Source organism: Ascidiella aspersa, chromosome 2 (assembly GCF_963924565.1).
Source record: "Ascidiella aspersa chromosome 2, kaAscAspe10.2, whole genome shotgun sequence".
Classification (NCBI taxonomy): Eukaryota; Metazoa; Chordata; class Ascidiacea; order Phlebobranchia; family Ascidiidae; genus Ascidiella; species Ascidiella aspersa.
In genome coordinates, this window is record NC_139448.1 from 35517371 (window position 1) to 35537475 (window position 20105).

At 37.4% G+C, this 20105-nt stretch overlaps 1 pseudogene; it reads left to right on the forward strand.

The window, feature by feature from the left end:
• The first annotated feature begins 1470 nt into the window (after nt 1-1470).
• LOC146165520 (uncharacterized) lies at nt 1471-2177 on the forward strand (annotated as a pseudogene).
• Nucleotides 2178-20105: the final 17928 nt, after the last annotated feature.

Genomic DNA, 20105 nt, shown 5'->3' on the forward strand with positions numbered 1-20105 from the left:
CCTATCCAAAATACATGCTAAAAATTTTTGTTAGTTTTTCAGTCATCTTTGCAACCTTGATATTTTTCTAATGACAACCGACTTTGCAGATTTTAATTTTTGCCGCTAAAATACAATGTACCGTTCAATTGTGGCCAGTTTTGTCCCTTGTTCGATAAAACACAGTTTTCACGGCGCAGGCTACGTGCCAAATGTTCAATATCACCCTTGTCGCGAGATCTATACACGTCGAAAAAAGAGAAACTAAAACGAAAATCAATATTTTAAAATGACAACTCCACTATCGTGTGTGTCCGATCAATACAGCAATAGAACGCGCATGGTATAATACAATACGTTTAAAGCGACACTGCTTCGCAAGCGAAAATGATATCAGGCCTGCAATATATTAAACACATTTTACAAAACGATCGTAAAGTTAATTATGTTGGCAAAAAAGAAACTATCTGCTTCTGCGCCAATGATTAACTAATACGTTCACTTCCTTTGTATTTTTGGTGTGATATTTTTGGTGTGCGAATACACAATTCGCTTTTTTATTAGAACCGAACTGCTCTTTTGTTTTAAGCTGTACGTTGGAAATAAAGCGTCTTTACCATGAATTCTATACATTTTAAAAGCTACAAATATAGTACAAACTATAGTGATGCAGAAAGTCCGATTCTTTATAAATCTGACGCGGCGCTTATCGCTACTTTCTATAGTCGAAAAATTAAAGAACGTAGCCTACTGCCGAGCATCAACCATCCTCAATATACGGGAAAACTCTTTGTCGGGAAATCGTTCCAGCAAACTGTAACTTAACACATGATTGTTAAACTCAAGTCTCACTTGAGGGTCGCATGTGATAGTTTGAACATCATAGCGGGCCGCACCAACACAAATGAATAGGACAGTAGTGTAAAAAAGCAGCAAATCCCACAATATTTTAAATATCTGTAGTATGCGCCGTATAGGCGAAAATGAAACTGAAATTTTAATAAAAATTATTTAAGAGGCCAAATGCACCTGTAGTTTAACAAACAAACTAAATTTTGAATGTCCGCATGTTTAAACAAATTTTAAATAAATATTTAGCTTTACTAGGTTGGCAGTTAACTGGTAATAGCACATGGCAATGGCAATGGTGTTTACAAAAAGCAAATTCGATTTTTGGGGTTTTGAATTCACTTTCCTATTTTTCCATTGTACTTTATAAACGCGTGCTTATGTGGCGCTAATCTCACTTTACCATGTCGCAGTTACGGAATAAAGCACCGAACGCTTTAATATCACTAATAGGTGTGTCTGCCCCCCAACAAAGTAAATTAAACGGAGGATTAGAGAATAAATCATAAAATAATTCAAAACTGCAGAAATTAAATTTGTTAAAACTAACAATGACACCACCCGAACTCAAACTCTAACTTATAAATCATGAAAACTCCTATAAATGTTGGATGAAAATGTTCGACCTAATATACAATACTAATGGGTGTATGCGTAACCCGAGAGATCCGGGAAAATAGCCACTTTTTTTTAGTGTACCAGAAACGAGCTGTTGTCAAAGCACTCAAAGATCAGGCCAGACGCTTGACGACGGACCCTGCGATGCTTCAAACCGAATTGCGTAGAGTACATGATGCCCTACGGTTAAATGGCTACTTGGACTGGATTCTCCGTGATCATAAAAAGGTTTCACGGAAACAGATCCAGTTCAAAGAACGTGCTTCGTCACCTTACCCTACATACCAAAGTTAACTGATGTTATGCGTCGTATGTTGACCGATTTCGGTGTATTGGTTGGGGTAAAACCAATTAACACCCTACGTCAGATGCTGTCGCACCCAAAAGACCCGGTTTATGCAACTGCGACAAGGGGTGTGGTGTATGCTATACCGTGCAGTGAGTGTGACGAAATTTACATTGGGGAGACGGGTAGAAGTTTGAATACGCGCCGGAAGGAGCACGAAAGGGATGTGGGCAAGAAGGATGCCAAGAAATCAGCGTTGGCAAGTCATGCAGCAACCCACAAGCACAGCATTAACTTTTCTGCTGCCCAGGTGTTGACGAAGGAAACCGATTACCACAAGCGAGGTTTTCATGAGTCGTGGAATATCCATTCCTGCGCCAGCACGATAAACGTAAAAACTGACGTTCTAATGCCGATAAGCTATCGCGCGCTCTTCAACCAATGAGCGTTGGTGCGAGTTTTTAATCGCACGAAATGTTAATCGTCCATTTATAAGAAATCTGTTTTGCACGATACGTCAGTATCCTGATGAAGACGAAAAATTGATCTTTGTTCTAAAATGGTTCAACCGGCTACACTACTTATTCGACATCACTGACTCGATTTGACCGGTGTCTCGAAGGTCATTTGATATTATTTATTCTATTTATAAACTCCATTTGGCCAGGTATTGTGTTTAAAAAAAATTAGTTGTGTAGAGCAGTTTTTGTACGTACATTCTTATATGTCCAGTTGTTAAATTGGCGTTTGTTTACCGATTTTAATAAAGCACATAAAAGGTTTGCGACTAACCGCGTCACGCATGACATAAATCCAATCATAAGTCTTTATGAACTTAGACCCTTCTTAAAAATATAAGTTTTTACTTTTAAGGCTGTAAACGTGTGTTTATAAATTTGTAGATGTCAAGGGTTGACATCCGCTAATACTTTGGAGGTTAGACAATGGTGGCTCTTGGGTAGCAAAATAAATAGATCAACGTTTATTTTGTGACGTTAAGTGCTTTCTTAAGGTAAAGCTTGTTATTTCTTTACCGATTTAATATAGCATACACAAAAAGGTTAAGCCGGTGAAAAAATACGTGGAAGCCACCCTTATTTTAAAATATAACATTCACGTTATGCTCGTTACTATCTGAAACTTTTACACTTCCCTTGTCCATAACTTCTTTATGTACCGCAATAAATGTTAAAAAAACGCTTGGCTTTTATTTACAAGTTAAGAAAGAATAGACTTTAATATTGTGTCGTGTTTCCATTTTAACATTTGAAATGTGGCGCAACTTTGATTGCCTCTAGCTGCTACAATGTATAGCATCCGAGCGCCGCTAGCTGTCGCCGCTGTACTGTATTAACCCGTGACGCGTGTTTGTTTGCAAAACCCCTTGACTTTTGCGTTTTGCAACTACGCAATTGCTCAGAAATTACCGGCCTCCTCCTTGGCTAATGGGAAGAACCCAGGCGCAACCCTTGGCAATTTCTTTACTTAGACTTACTTTCTCTATATCTCTTAGATAAGTTCACCATCGGAGGAAAATAAATGATGAACCATGTACACGAACTTAAATCTGTGGTCATACCCCCTAGGTAACGATCAACAAATTGAAACTTACTTCAATCATACCAGGCCTGTCTTAACGGATGTTTACCACAATATTCAGGAGTGAAAACGATTTTGACGCAACCAAGTCAAGGTTGAAAACTCAAAGGTGTGCTTATTTAAACTACATGCTAATTTTTTTTTGTTACTTTTTTTTTGTTACTTAAGGGTATTAATATAGTACGGGATTTTCCTGTCATGATTTGATATCATTTACACTATTTGTAAACTCCACTTGGCCAGGATTTGTTTGTTTTTACAAAAATTAGTTGTGTAGAGCAGTTTTGTACGTTTGGACATTCTTATATGTCCAGTTGTTAAATTGGCGTTTGTTTACCGATTTTAATAAAACACACAAAATGTTTTCCGTTAGATGACGCAAGTGAGCTAATTGGAGTGCGTTTTTACATGGTGGCGCTAGAGGGTAAACAAGGCTTGGATCTTCCTTTCCAAGGCGGGTTTAAGGTCCAACTAACTGCGCCGCGTATGACATAAAGGAATTAACAGAACGCGACGAAAAAAACACAACATAGGCTACAAGAGGGGAAAAATATTATATTTTTTAAATAGTTTAAAATGTGCCTGGTCTGGTTACATTAACATCTAAGGAAACGTTTGTGTATGAAGCAAAGTGCACAATAAAATATGTAACAACAGACTGCCCGCTATGCGCATTTTTCCGTGACTTTTTTTAATTTTTTTTTGTCTAGCGCAAGCAAAAAACAAATCAAAAGTTTTTTTACTAATATTTGATCTCCAGTCGTTTTCTGGCAATTACTATTTTGCAAGGATTTTTAAATATAATACCTTAAGAACCCATTTTTACTTAGTTGGGAAAAAGTGCTCAAGTTAGTTTTATCCGAGCTACGTACGACCACAAAAGTGACCAAATTAGTTTTATTTTTCAGGTTAAAAAAAAGTTTTCAATTCCTATTCAAATGGCAAAACGCGCCGCGACGTCTCGCGTTTTTCGCTTTCGAATCGATGATTTCTTTGTTATGTAACTTTTGTAACGAAAGTAACACTTCTCCAACCTAAAACGTTAACAAAATAAACGAACTCTGTCGTGTTTTTAAGGTTGCACATTCACCCCGGACACGGACCTTTCGTTCCTGTAAAAATTGGAATCTAAAAAACCTTTTATTTGCAATAACGTTACACTTACAATATATATTTGTATGCCATGAATTTGTATGAAGAAAGGGTAACAATTTGACATATGGCTATGTTCATTGCGCAATTATTTTTATAGGCTTATATTTAATATACCCATTACCGTTTCCGCTTTTTGCGACTCAAATGTTACCACCAGTAATTTAAGTTCTTCTGCGCGAAGACAACACGCAAAATCGTTTCAGCAAACTGTTACTTAACACCAGGGTTGTCAAAAGTTCAGTCTAACTAAGCGTCGGATGACATAAATTGACAATGTTAGCGGCCTACACCAACACAACTGAATTAGGACAATAGTCTTAAAAAGCAGTAAATCCGACATTATTTTAAATGTCTGTAGTTTGCGCCGTAGGCGAAAAGAAAATGAAAAAATATTATAGAGGCCAAATAAATATTTAGGTTTGTTTTGTTGGGAGTTAACTGGCAATAGCACATGGCAATAGTTTTCACCATTCGCAAATTCGATTTAGGTGCGTTAACTTTACCTAAAACTAAAATCAGCTTAATTTGCTCTGAACGTGCAAGTTAATTTAAGCTCTAGCTAAGAATTAATCTTTGTTCTAAAATGGTCCAACCGACTACATATTCGACATCACTGACTGGATATAACTGGTGTCTCGAAGGTCATTAATTCCAGAAGTTGAAAAATAACCGTTACACTTCCATAACTTCTTTATGTACCGCAATAAATGTTAAAAAAACGCTTGGCTTTTATTTGCAAGTTAAGAAAAAATAAGCTTTAATATTGTGTCGTGTTTCCATTTTGCTATTTGAAATGTGTAACTCTTATTGCCTCTAGCTGCTACAATGTATAGCATTCGAGCGCCGCTAGCTGTCGCTGTTTTTTCTATTTCGCCACTGTAATTATTAACCCGTGACGCGTGTTTGTTTTGCAATACCCCTTGACTTTTGAATTTTGCAACTACGCAATAAAGCAGAATAGATCATAGAAATGATGCAAAGTGTAGAAATTAAAATTGTTAAAACTAACCATCACACACCCGACCTCAAAACTTATAAATAAAGAAAAATCCTATCAACGTTGGGGGAAAATTTTGAATCCAATATACAACACTAATGGGTGTATGCGTGGGATTTTGTTCTTACACAAACGCCATCAAAATTTAGTGCTTTGTTAAAGGCCAAATTTGTCTAATTCTTTATCTGTAAATCAGGTGACACTGTTGAACGAAACTACATTGTAATGTATTTCGATTCGAGTAAGACGTTTTGACTTAAATCGGCATTCTTAAGGGTATTAAGATAGTACGGGGTTTTCCTGTCATGTTTTGATATTATTTATTCTATTTATAAACTCCATTTGGCCAGGTATTGTGTTTAAAAAAAATTAGTTGTGTAGAGCAGTTTTTGTACGTACATTCTTATATGTCCAGTTGTTAAATTGGCGTTTGTTTACCGATTTTAATAAAACACATAAAAGGTTTGCGACTAACCGCGTCACGCATGACATAAATCCAATCATAAGTCTTTATGAACTTAGACCCTTCTTAAAAATATAAGTTTTTACTTTTAAGGCTGTAAACGTGTGTTTATAAATTTGTTGATGTCAAGGGTTGACATCCGCTAATACTTTGGAGGTTAGACAATGGTGGCTCTTGGGTAGCAAAATAAATAGATCGACGTTTATTTTGTGACGTTAAGTGCTTTTTTAAGGTAAAGCTTGTCATTTCTTTACCGATTTAATATAGCATACACAAAAAGGTTAAGCCGGTGAAAAAATACGTGGAAGCCACCCTTATTTAAAAATATAACATTCACGTTATGCTCGTTACTATCTGAAACTTTTACACTTCCCTTGTAAAAACTAAAAACAGACTGGACGTATTTTGCAAAATAACATGCTGGTTGTTCACCTTTTCTATCACTTTATGAAAGACAGGCTACACAACCTGACACAATCTTATCTCAAATATTCTACAATTCTCATTCCATCGCATCTGATGACTGAACAACCTGATCTGAAGTTGGCAATATACAAACAAGGAAGAGTTAACTATTAACTTATAGTGGCCCTGTAATTTCCCCCATACGTGTTCAGTGTTCACGAAGTAAACCTTTTTCTTATTTTCTCTTCTTGTCGCTGAATAAACTGGTTGTCACGCTAAAGTGCTTTTGTCGCACAGGTATTTCCCCTTCTCTTTCATCGCATCTGATGACTGAACAACCTGATCTGAAGTTGGCAACCTTTAAACCAACTATGGTTAATCATTTACTACCACCCCTTTTGTCGGCATGTATTTCGCCCGAAACTAGCTAAATACATTCTTTACGTGAAGGCGCGCACTACCGCGCATAAGTGAGTGTGCTTATGCGATGCGCCATTATGCGCGCGCAAAAACGAAAAAAAATGGAGCTATAGCGAAAGGGAAACATCTTACACTATTGGTAAACCCGTCCTGTTGGCCATGTGTGTCATTCCCTGAAGAAGGCTTTTCGAATAGTAAGCCGAAACGTTGGTTTAACGAATATATATCAGAAGAACTTATTTTTATTATAATATGCCTTGTAGAAACAGCATATTTATTTACCTTTCTTGTTATAATGGTCGCCACATTCACCTTCTTTATTTGTGGGTATACTGTAAATCTAACATGTTAGATTGGCGGACTGCCAAGTTAATGCCAATAAGCTCACAAACAATTTACCAGGTCGTTGTATTGTAACGAAACTTTTCCTATGAACTGCACTTGCTAACAAACCTTGTAGTGTTTCTGGTCTGCGAGCACCACGCCCACTATTGTACAATTAACGTTACTTGACTTAAGCCTTCCGAACAAATGACTTAAAGTGTTTTCATTATGCATTTTTTATAAAGCTGGATTATTTATCTCAAGTCTTACACATAAAACAAGTTGCTTCTTATAGGTTTTATTTTGTTATTTTTCAGTTGAGTTATTTTTCATGATCGGATTTTTTTTTACAAATGACTGGACGAGTTACCAATTTTAAGAATTTGACGTTCAATTTTTATGACAAGGACTTGACTTGGGATTGCCTTGTTCTAATTGTGACTTGACCTGGACTTGACTTCTTATTAATTTAAAATACTTAACTTAGACTTGAGTTATTTAGAAATTGGGTTGATCTGGACTTAAGTTTTTTAAAAATGACTGGACTCGGACTTCGGTCATTTCAAAATGATTTGTTTACATCACTGAATAACACCTTGTCCTTCACAGTATTCTAAAATCTGTTCTTATATATTAATATTGCATTTAATGCCCAAATATCAAGAGGTCATAATAAAGCGAACCAACTCATGGGACTTCTGGCGACTTAATTAGGTCTTCCACTAATCATTGTAGATTTGCGACAAAAAAACATATTTTTTAACAACGAAAAACTTCAGTGCGCAAAACTTATTTATTGACACAATATTGCGCTTTATAAATGCAAAACATGTACAAGGTGATCCAATAAGAATGTATTGTCAGATGGTAGTTTTCTATAATTACTGTTTTTACACATGCGAAAACTTAAATGTGAATACACTACGGGTATTGGTATTCGGTTTATGTTTTGGTATTTTGAATTTAATTTTCGCCAGGATGAAACCTTTTCAACAGAAACCGGTGAATGGGATTGGATTTATTTATTGTTGCATTCTTGGTTGGATTTATTTTTTGCATTCTTTATATTTTGCTAAACCTGCACCAGTTTAAATAAAATCCAAAAGCGACATTAGCAGTGAATTGAGAATGTCGTGAGTTTAAACTTGCAACAAAACGTCATAGTCTACCCGAAGCAGCCGTTAATTATTACACGAAAACTTCGTATAGCCCTAGCCTAAGTACACAAGATGGATAACGATCGGATCATAAGCAAACAATCGGATCATATGTGGAAATTGCTAAGGTTGTAAATCTCCGGGACTACAACCATAAGACCGAAATAAGAACGACAGCAACGTCAGAATAAAACACAGTTTGGATTAAGACCAAAATAGTGGATTAGTAACGTCTAAAGCGGAATAAAGTTCTAAAACCATCGACATAAGACCAAAATGGCCAGAATCAGGCCTGAACAACACTTTAACAAATCCTACCCCTAAGTACATCACTAACTCCCCTAATAAACTCAACCCAAACCCGCTTTCTAACCCCACGCATTACCCACCAATAACCACAAACAGGGCTTATCATACAAAGGTGTGTCCAATTGCGATTATTAATATTTTGGTAATAATAAAGATATGAAGTCTTTTTTCTGTGCTCTGTGAATGATGCAAACAAATGTACTGTTCACTGTACATTTGCCCGTCACTTGAAGGTCTACTACTAAACGAGGTATAGGTTCTCAATCTGGGATAATTTGAGGGATATTTTAAAGTTCCAAAGAAGTAGACATAAACGGTACGAGAGTTCCAAATTATTATTGAACCCAAAATAAACCTTCAATAGGGAATAACCTGCAATTTACGATATTACTATTCCAAGTAAGTATATGCCTATAAATACGTTAATTGTAACCATGGCACTATTTTACGTCAATAAAAGATAAGCCTGCACCTTATGTGGCAAAACATTACTGACCGTAGTTTGTTTTGAATTCGTTTTCATTAGTTTTGTTTTGCGTTCTGGGTAAAACTCACTTCACCATTGCAAGCCAATTCTTAGACAGTAGATATAAATTCACATCATAGTAACAAGAGCCAAATCACATTCTTGTTGCTTATATAGAGGCAAACTGCTGTGTAGTATTTATATAAGACAACGAAGTGGACAGGGCGTTTAAGTAACTGGATAATTACGCCACAAGCACACACACACAATAGTAGCTTTCACGGTCTTCAGTGAGAATCGTTGAACAAAAATGTTAACAGCTGTTTGAAAGAAACCCTTGATTGGAAAAATGCTGTTAATGTACGAAGTTTCGAATTACAAGCTGGTTTCCAAAATGACCAAAGTTGGAAGTTAATACGTTAATAGGCGGTTAAACTTCAGGGGCTCTTAGACTGGGGTACATGGACCCCTTGGGTGTACGTGAACTAGTTTTATGAGGTCCATCAAAGTCCAATTGAAACATTAGTGTAAATTTGAGTAATCATGTTTCAACAAAAAGTGTTAAATTAAACATAAAACGATTTTGCACTGAATGCATATTTAGACTCCATTGCGCTCACACATTTTTGGACCGAAAACAGTAGATTTTTGAAATATATTTGTATTGTGACATCAATATATGACGTCATCTTTAAAATTCCTTGCCTACGCTTGTCCACGCGAAGCAAAAATATTTTTTAGGGGTCTGCGGTAAAAAAAAAGTTCAAGAATCCCTGGAATCACTCATTATATCCGAGTGATCAATCAGCAAAAGCTCACTGTAATATCTAGGTTTATCACTACACGGTACACGGAGTTTATAACATTATCAGAACGTTTCAATAGCAAAATGTAACTAAAACCATCCGACTAGGCCCGAATTGAGCTTACTGCCTAATTTTCGTATGGTAGATGAATTAAAACCGTCTTTGCGATTTTTGTTGTTCAGGGTGGATCATTAGGTAAGATACACTAACAGTTCAGTATATGTTTAAAAAATGCCCACTGAATTATATGCAGAGTGGTGAACGAGTTAAAATGTCTTTTAAGTTACGTTAAACAATTATATAAATGTAGGAATTTATGTGGAAATAGCACCTTAAATCGTGACATTAACAAACATAAAATAGAAAAAGCAGCTCGGCATCATTTTCATTTGAAGTCACAGTGGCGGCGGCCCGACACTTGCTCCACCAAGTTTTCATCCTAGAGTGTTTACTGTGTTTTAGCCTATTGTTGGTTCTTTGTGCGACTTTATTTACTTTGGGTGGTATAGTGCGGCACACTAGTTGAGCGATCTCGCTTAAGCAAGTGTCGGGACGCCGCCATTGTGACTTCAAATGAAATTGATGCCGAGCTGCTTTTTCTATGATTCGTTTCTTAAGGTCCCGGTAGCATCCGAACTAGCGGGATCGTCACCTGCGTACTAGCGGTCTGCGCAGACCAGCGCTTCGACCAGCAGACCGGAACGCTCGCCATCGCAATGAGAGTTCCAAATTATTATTGAACCAAAAATAAACCTTCAATAGGGAATAACCTGCGATTTACGATACGTTCCAAGTGAGTATATGCCTATAAATATGTTTAATCGTAACCATGGCACCATTTTACGCCAATAAAAGATAAGCCTGCACCTAATGTGGCAAAACATTACTGACCGTTGTTTGTTTTGAATTCGTTTTCATTGGTTTTCTTTTGCGTTCTGGTTAAAACTCACTTCACCATTGCAAGCCAATTCTTGTTTGACCAGACAATAGATATAACATCACATCATAGTAATAAGAGCCAAATCACATTCTTGTTGCTTATATAAAAAATGCCATGTTTTTACAAATGTTAAGAGTGAGAGAATGACGATGTTTTAAAGTGATACCGGTTTACAAAATCACCAAGTTTAGAAAGTCGCACGTAAAAAGGCGGAGATAGTAACTCTTTCTATTCAAGTGTTAAGTGTTAAAGTATTAATATTCAGGGTGATGTGTTGGTATATCAAAATACACCAATCGTGTATTAACATTGTGAGAACCATAATAGAATTCGTTACTGTGTACAGGTCTAGTGTGCATAATTAGAGTGGATAGAGTAACCTCTTAAAATCTCATTTTTTTCAAAAAGGTAACATGAGCTGTTGACACATTGTCCTAGACTAGTTTGTGACTCGATCCTGTGTATTGAGAGTGCGCCCAAACAATGTGTGTTAACGACGACGGTTGGTTTGCGCAGTCTCCGGCTAAAAAACCGTCGCCACGTTTACATAGAAGTCAGTCGGCAAGTGCAGCCATCCATATCCATCCACACGCCATAGCGTACAATCCAGTTATAATACAAAACTAGCTTGGGCACAACTAGCTGGACATGGTCTTGGTGACTTTCCAGGTAAATCATACGAACCGCCTTTGTTTATATTTCTCGAAACTCCCGATTATGTCGATTGTTAAGCTCGCAATAACATCGAAAACAAAACGAAATTGGTTGAAACTTTCTTTGACAATCTCGGTTTAGGTTTTTGAATATTTTTGAATTAGTTTGGTTTAGAATTAACAGAAAAGTTACATGGTAATTTCATTGGTGAAAGTTAACGCATCATGAAAAGTCTAAAATTAACTTTTCTTTGGACTTGCGGCGAAAATCAAAACAAATTTGTTTTTGCATTTTAATCGGAAAGTTTCGCAAGTAAGGTAACAACTAATGATGTGGAAAACGATAAAATGAATTATTCCAAACAGGATCACGAGATGTTACCTACTTCTGTATAGGCTTGATATATTCATTGTACGTCCAACTACGACCTCCAGAAGATATATTAAGATTAATTTGGAATGTTCAAAAAATACTACGTACTTTTGTATGGGCTTTAAAGAATTATTCCAAAATGGCCAGAATCAGGCCTAAACAACACTTTAACTAACCCCAAATCTCACCCCTAAGTACAACACTAACTTCGCTAATGTCCTCAACCGAAACCCACATTCTAACCCAACCCTTTACCCATCTATAACCAGGGCTGGGGAGCCACCGTAAAATAGCATTAGCTCCGGCTCCAGCTCTGGATTAAATGGCTCCGGCTCCAGAGTAGTAAAACTCATATCCTTTGGCTCCGGCTCCAGCTCCGGTGCCATCAGTCACTTATTCAATGGCAAGTTTTAAAAATTGCTTTTGGCTAACTAACGTTGGAGATGGAACAAAATATAATTTCTTAGCTTTAGCACCACAAATTGAAAAATGGCTCCAGCTCCACAAAAATAATAAAACGGGCTCCGGCTCCGGCTCCGGCTCCGGCTCCGGCTCCGGCTCCGGCTCCGGCTCCAAAAAAATAATAAAAATGGCTCCGGCTCCAGCTTCAAAAAAAAAAATAACAGCGGCTCCGGCTCCGGCTATGGCTCCAGAGAAAATGCTTAGCTCCGGGCTCCAGGCTCCAGCTCCGGCTCCGGCTCCCCAGCCCTGCCTATAACCACAAACAGGGCCCAAAACCGGTGCCAAAACAGCAGCGCCCGAAAAGCGCCGGTCCAACTAGGGCGTCCCAATATCGAAACCAAAACGGCCGATGCCAGACCAACGGCCCCCAATTATCCCATACCCTCTAAGTACAGTTTCATGCGTTATTTTGCTTTGGCCATTTAGGCCTTATTCTGATTAATTTAGGAAGTATTTCGACAGGTTTAAGACTTATTCAGACGATTTCGATCTAATTCTGTGATATTATTGCGTATTTGGCTGTACTATGCCATTGATCTTAATACTATGGTTTTATAGATTTTTCTGCTTTATGTATTTTTGCTTTATAGGTCTTATTGTGTGCCAAAATGTTAGGGTAAAAGTTCGTTTAGAGTCTAAACTTTAGACCAAATCTGAGAAAGCAATACAAGCAAATGTACTGTTCACTGTACATTTGCCCATCACTGAAAAGCCTACTACTTTACGAGGTGTTCAAAATCTGCATATGTTTGCGTATTTTACGTCGCCTCTTAAGCAAAAGCCTACACATTTTGTGGCAAAACATTACTGACCGCTGTTTGTTTTAAATTCGTTTTCATTGGTTAAAGCTCACTTCACCATTGCAAGTCAATTCTTGTTTGACCAGACAGTAGATATAAACTCACATCATAGTAACAAGAGCCAAATCACATTCTTTGTTGGTTACATGGAGGCAAACTGCTGTGCAGTATCTATTAAAGGCAGTAAAGTGGACAGGGCGTTTAAGTAACTGGATAATTACGCCACAGGCACACACACACACAATCAAAGTTTTCGTCGTCTTCAACGAGAATCGTTAACAAAAACTGTTCAGAGGAACCGGAATAAAAAATGCCATGGTTTTACAAATGTTAAGGGTGAGAGAATGATGATGTTTTGAAGTGATACCGGTTTACAAAATCACCAAGTTTAGAAAGTTGCACGTGAAAAGGCGGAGATAGTAACTCTTTCTATTCAAGTGTTAAGTGTCAAAGTATTAATATTCAGGCTGATGTGTTGGTATATCAAAATACACCATTCGTGTATTAACATTGTGAGAACCATAATATAATTCATTACTGTGTACAGGTCTAGTGTGCATAATTAGAGTGGATAGAGTAAACTTTTAATATCTCTTTTTTTTTCAAAAAGGTAACATGATCTGCTGACACATTGTCGCAGACTGTGACCCGATCCGCGTGTTGTGAGTGCGATCGAACATTGTGTTTAACGACGGTTCGTTTGCTCAGTTTACTGCTCCGGGCGAAGTCAGGAACCGTCGCAACGTTTACATAGTGAGTCGCGACCAAGTGCAGCAATATCCATTCACACGTCATAGCGTGCAATCCAGTATGCAAAAACTAGCTGGGTTTGGACATTCTTTTAGTGACTTTCCAGGTAAATCATACGAACCGCCTTTGTTTATACTTCTCGAAACTCCCGATTAAAAGTCAAATGTTAAGCTCGCAATAACATCGAAAACAAATCGAAATTGGTTGAGACTTTCTTTGACAATCTCGGTTTAGGTTTTTGAATTCTTTTTAAATTAGTTTGGTTTAGAATTAACAGAAAAGTTACATGGTAATTTAATGGGTGAAAGTTAACGCATCATGAAACGACTAAAATTAACTTTTCTTAGGACTTGCGGCGAAAATCAAAACAAATTTGTTTTTCCATTTTAATCGCAAAGTCTCGCAAGTAAGGTAACTAATGATGTGGAAAACGATAAAATGAATTATTCCAAACAAGACCACGAGATGCTACCTACTTCTGTATAGGCTTGATATATTCATTGTACGTCCAACTACGACCTCCAGAAGATATATTAAGATTAATTAGGAATGTTCAAAAAATACTACGTACTTTTGTATGGGCTTTGATATGTATTTCTAAAATCACCAATATCTGTTCGTACAGTATATACACTCACCATTTTCATTTTTACAATCGCCAGGTTTCACTAAACGCTATTAACGCATTTACAATTGGTAATGCGAAAAGTTACCTCGAAGCATACTTCACAAAACCTAATTATTATAATTAGGTAATATTTCAAAATATTCATACAAAGGTGTGTACAATTGCGATTATTAATATTTTGGTAATAATAAAGATATGAAGTCTTTTTTTTTTGTATATCGTCATTTTATTTCTGTGCTCTGTGAAAGATACAAACAGAAGTACTGTTCACTGTACATTTGCCCATCACTGAAAGGCCTACTACAATACGAGGTATAAGTTTTCAATCTGGGATAATTTTTTTCGTTTAAGGGACTTTTTGTAGTTCCTAAAGATAAAATAACGAGGAAGTAGATATAATAGATGAAAGCCAGTTCTAATGGGTAATTCTTTTTTAAAGTGTAGGCCTACGGATATAGAACACATCTTAAGAAAATAAACTCTTTCAGGGGAATTAAGCGGGATCGTCACCTGCGTACTAGCGATCTGCGCAGACCAGCGCTTCGACCAGCAGACCGGAACGCTCGCCATCGCAAAGTGAGTTCCAAATTATTATTAAACCCAAAATAAACCTTTAAAAGAGAAATAACCTGCGATTTTCGATACGTTCCAAGTGAGTATATGCCTATAAATATGTTTAATCGTAACCATGGCACTATTTTACCGCAATAAAAGATAAGCGTACACTTTATGTGGCAAAACATTACTGACCGTAGTTTGTTTGGAATTCGTTTTCATTTGATTAAAACTCACTTCACCATTGCAAGCCAATTCTTGTTTGACCAGACAGTAGATGTAAAGTCACATCATAGTAACAAGAGCCAAATCACATTCTATGTTGCTTATATAGAGGCAAACTGCTGTGCAGTATCTATTAAATGCAACAAAGAGCAAGGGCCATTTTACTAATTGGTTGGGCAAGCCGCAAGCACACACACACAATAGTAGCTTTGGCGGTCTTCAGTGAGAATCGTTGAACAAAAATGTTAACAGCTGTTTGAAAGAAACCGTTGATTAGAAAAATGCTGTTAATGTACGAAGTTTCGAAGTGCAAGCTGGTTTCCAAAATTACCAAAGTTGGAAGTTAATACGTTAATAGGCGGTTAAACTTCAGGGGACTGGGGTACATGGACCCCTTGAGTGTACGTGAACTAGTTTTATGAGGTCCATCAAGGCCCAATTGAAATATTTATGTAAATTGGAGTAATCATTTTTTAACAAAAACTGTTAAATTATACATGAAACGATTTTGCACTGAATGCATATTTAGACTCCATTGCGCTTACACATTTTGTTGAACCGAAAACATTAGATTTTTGAAATCTATTTGTATTGCGACATCAATTTATGACGTCATCTCTACAATTCCTTGCCTACGCTGGTCCACGCGAAGCAAAAATATTTTTTAGGGGTCTGCGGTAAAAATAGTTCAAGAACCCCTGAAATGACTCTTTATATCCGAGTGATCAATCAGCCAAAGCTCACTGTAATATCTAGGTTTATCACTACACGGTACACGGAGTTTATAACATTATCGGAACGTTTCAATAGCAAAATGCAACTAAAACTATCGGACTAGGGCCGAATTGAGCTTACTGCCTAATTTTCGTATGGTTGATGAATTAAAACCGTCTTTGCGATTTTTGTTGTTCAGGGTGGATCATTAGGTAAGATACACTAACACTTCAGTATATGTTTAAAAAATGCCCACTGAATTATATGCAGAGTGGTGAACGAGTTAAAATGTATTTTAAGTTACGTTAAACAATTATATAAATGTAGGAATTTATGTGGAAATAGCACCTTAAATCGTGACATTAACAAACATAAAATAGAAAAAGCCGCTCGGCATCATTTTCATTTGAAGTCACAGTGGCGGCGGCCTGACACTTGCTCCACCAAGTTTTCAGCCTAGAGTGTTTACTGTGTTTTAGCCTATTGTTGGTTCTTTGTGCGACTTTATTTACTTTGGGTGGTATAGTGCGGCACACTAGTTGAGCGATCTCGCTTAAGCAAGTGTCGGGACGCCGCCACTGTGACTTCAAATGAAATGGATGCCGAGCTGCTTTTTCTATTATTCGTTTCGTTAAGGCCACGGTAGCATCCGAACTAATCAAAATTGGTTAAATATTTCAACAAACAAATAAGGATTTCATCGGAAGACTCTTATATAACGGTTTGGGTAAAATCAACAGAAGACCCTTAATTGAATTAAAACGGACGAGTTAACCTAAAAATACCCATGTTCATTTTAGGTGAAGGATTATAATTGTTAAAGTTAAACGTTTTTTTATTTGAGGGACATTTTAAAGTTCCAAAAGTAATTTTTGTATTTAAAAAAGCATTTTTTTGGTATATTGAACAAATTTAAATAAATAATGAGAAAGTAGATTTAATAAATTAAAGCTTGTCTGGTCTAATGGGTAAGTTGTTTTAAAGTGTAGGCCTACGGATATAGAACACATCTTAAGAAAATAAACTCTTTCAGGGGAATTTTAGTTAACATAGCGGGATCGTCACCTGCGTACTAGCGGCCTGCGCAGACCAGCGCTTCGACCAGCAGATCGCAATGCTCGCCATCGCAATGAGAGTTCCAAATTATTATTGAACCCAAAATAAACCTTCAATAGGAAATAACCTGCAATTTACGATACGTTCCAAGTTATTAAATACCTATCAATAGGTTTAATCGTAACCATGGCAGTATTTTACGCCAATAAAAGATAAGCCAACACTTTATGTGGCAAAACATTACTGACCGTATTTGTTTTGAATTCTTTTTAATTTTCTTCATATTCCTGTTTTTTTACAAGTTCATTGAAAAGTTAAATTATAGCACTTGGTAAACAAACACTAATCGCTTAAATTTGTTGTTGAGAATATTACATTGCCACGTTTTTGTCAAAATATGTGGTTATTGGGTATTTTTTGGAAGAGTTGTACGTGATTGAGAAATATTTGCGCCCACTTTGAAACCCTATTTATCAAAACATTAAAAAAGGCACTTTAATACGAAATTTAAAAAGCAGGGAGATTCTAACCCAGGTAAATAGATATGTTTATTGTTACGGTAATAGATTCCCAGGAAGCGGCGAAAGACCGTTAGGTCATCAAAGTCAGCTCCCTCATCGCAATATCATTAGAATACATTTGAAGGCACACAGTTAAGACTTGGATAAAAATTTGAGAACAAATTAAAATACAGTAATGCAACAGAAATTTTTGGCCACTACAGCAAAGAACAACGCTTGCATGAAAACAAAGGGAATTTGCGCATGGCATATTTACCATAGAATCCAAAAAACAACAACCAACAAAACCATAAAGCTGCTGATATTTCGGGCAGTTTTTAAATTCGCGAACCACAATTACGCTCAGTTGCGCCTCTTGTGGCCAAATATGTAGCGTCGGAAATTTTGACGGAAACTTTGATTTAACTCTCTGTCGCCTCTAGCAAACAACGGCTTGCTTTACGAGAGGCTGACAACTCGGCGAGCAGTGTTAGCGCTGTCTGAAAAGCCGCAGCGCAACAATTACGAGGAACTTCAAATCACATTTAACTCTCTGTCGCCTCTAGCGACTAACGGCGGCTTGTTTCACAGAGGCTGACAACTCGGCGAGCAGTTTTAGCGCTGTCTGAAAAGCTGCAGCGCAACAATTACGAGGAACTTCAAATCACATTCAACTCTCTGTCGCCTCTAGCGAAAAACGGCGGCTTGCTTAACGAGAGGTTGACAACTTGGCGAGCCGTTTTAGCGCTGTCTGAAAAGCTGCAGCGCAACAATTACGAGGAACTTCAAATCACATTTAACTCTCTGTCGCCTCTAGCGAAAAACGGCGGCTTGCTTAACGAGAGGCTGACAACTCGGCGAGCAGTTTTAGCGCTGTCTGAAAAGCTGCAGCGCAACAATTACGAGGAACTTCAAATCACAATCAACTCTCTGTCGCCTCTAGCGAAAAACGGCGGCTTGCTTAACGAGAGGTTGACAACTTGGCGAGCCGTTTTAGCGCTGTCTGAAAAGCTGCAGCGCAACAATTACGAGGAACTTCAAATCACATTTAACTCTCTGTCGCCTCTAGCGAAAAACGGCGGCTTGCTTCACGAGAGGCTGACAACTCGGCGAGCCGTTTTAGCGCTGTCTGAAAAGCTGCAGCGCAACAATTACGAGGAACTTCAAATCACATTCAACTCTCTGTCGCCTCTAGCGAAAAACGGCGGCTTGCTTAACGAGAGGCTGACAACTTGGCGAGCCGTTTTAGCGCTGTCTGAAAAGCTGCAGCGCAACAATTACGAGGAATTTCAAATCACATTCAACTCTCTGTCGCCTCTAGCGACTAACGGCGGCTTGTTTCACAGAGGCTGACAACTTGGCGAGCCGTTTTAGCGCTGTCTGAAAAGCTGCAGCGCAACAATTACGAGGAATTTCAAATCACATTCAACTCTCTGTCGCCTCTAGCGAACAACGGCGGCTTGTTTCACAGAGGCTGACAACTTGGCGAGCTTATAAGCATAACGTTAGCGCTGTCGGAACATTAAGACTTAGCTGATATTGTTAAAATCTGAAAAAGTGTTAGGCTCCCAACGTAAGGTTTTTATTATTTTAGAACTTTTAAGTCACAAAAACAATTTACTTTTAATAATTACCTTTTGCTGCAAAATATTTATAGCTAAAGTCACTTATACAGTATTTCAAAATTATTAACAGACTGCGAAGTTTAAAGCAGGGCTGCGCAAAAGTGCACCTTCGGCGGGATATCAGAGACAAAATATCTTTAAATTATCGCAATTATCAGGATGGCCGTGGCATATTTATGAAATAAATGGCTTGCTAAGCCGTTGTTGGTATTCGTCTAGTTTAAAACGACGGTTTATAAAAACTAAACACATGTACCAGCATTTCAAAGTATATTTTCTCAGGTCGCTAGATTTTATTGCATGTCGAAATGATTCGGTGAAACTGCGCTTTCTTGGTATTTTTCATATTTGTTTACATCTGTTTACCACAAAAGTCATTTTTTTCCATTATATTATACGTATTGCAGAAAGAGCTGAAAATGGCAGAAATCTCTGCGCACGACATCAAACCATAAGCTCTGGTTTCCTGAAAACTATAACCTCAGGTTTGCGTTTAACCAGTTGCGGTATAATTATAAGTTTCAAAATGTTATGTTTTTCTCGTAACAGAATTTTCCACAATACAAAGCATTACTGGAACGACTTGCATTCCATTCCGTGTTAAATTTTATCCTTGTACACCGTTAATATAACGTGTCTGTACGATTACGATCGAATTCAATACAACAAACTAAGAATTCCTGCGGCAAAGCTAGTATTTAAGAGAGCGTACTTGTGCGCAACAGGGGACGTGACGTTGTTTTGCACAATGTGCGTAAAAATGTGCGCACTGTTTTTTTTAAAATGTGAGCACATTTTTTCACATTTTTAGAGTTAGAGTTTAAAGTTTAGAGTTAGAGAGTTTTGAGAGTTAGAGTAGAGTTAAAAGAGTTAGAGTTAGGGATTTCCAAATGTGCGCACTTTTTTGAGATAGGTAATGTAAGCAAACCCAAATCTAAACTCCAACTCTAACTTTAAACTTTAACTTCCAAATGTTCGCACATTTTGAAGG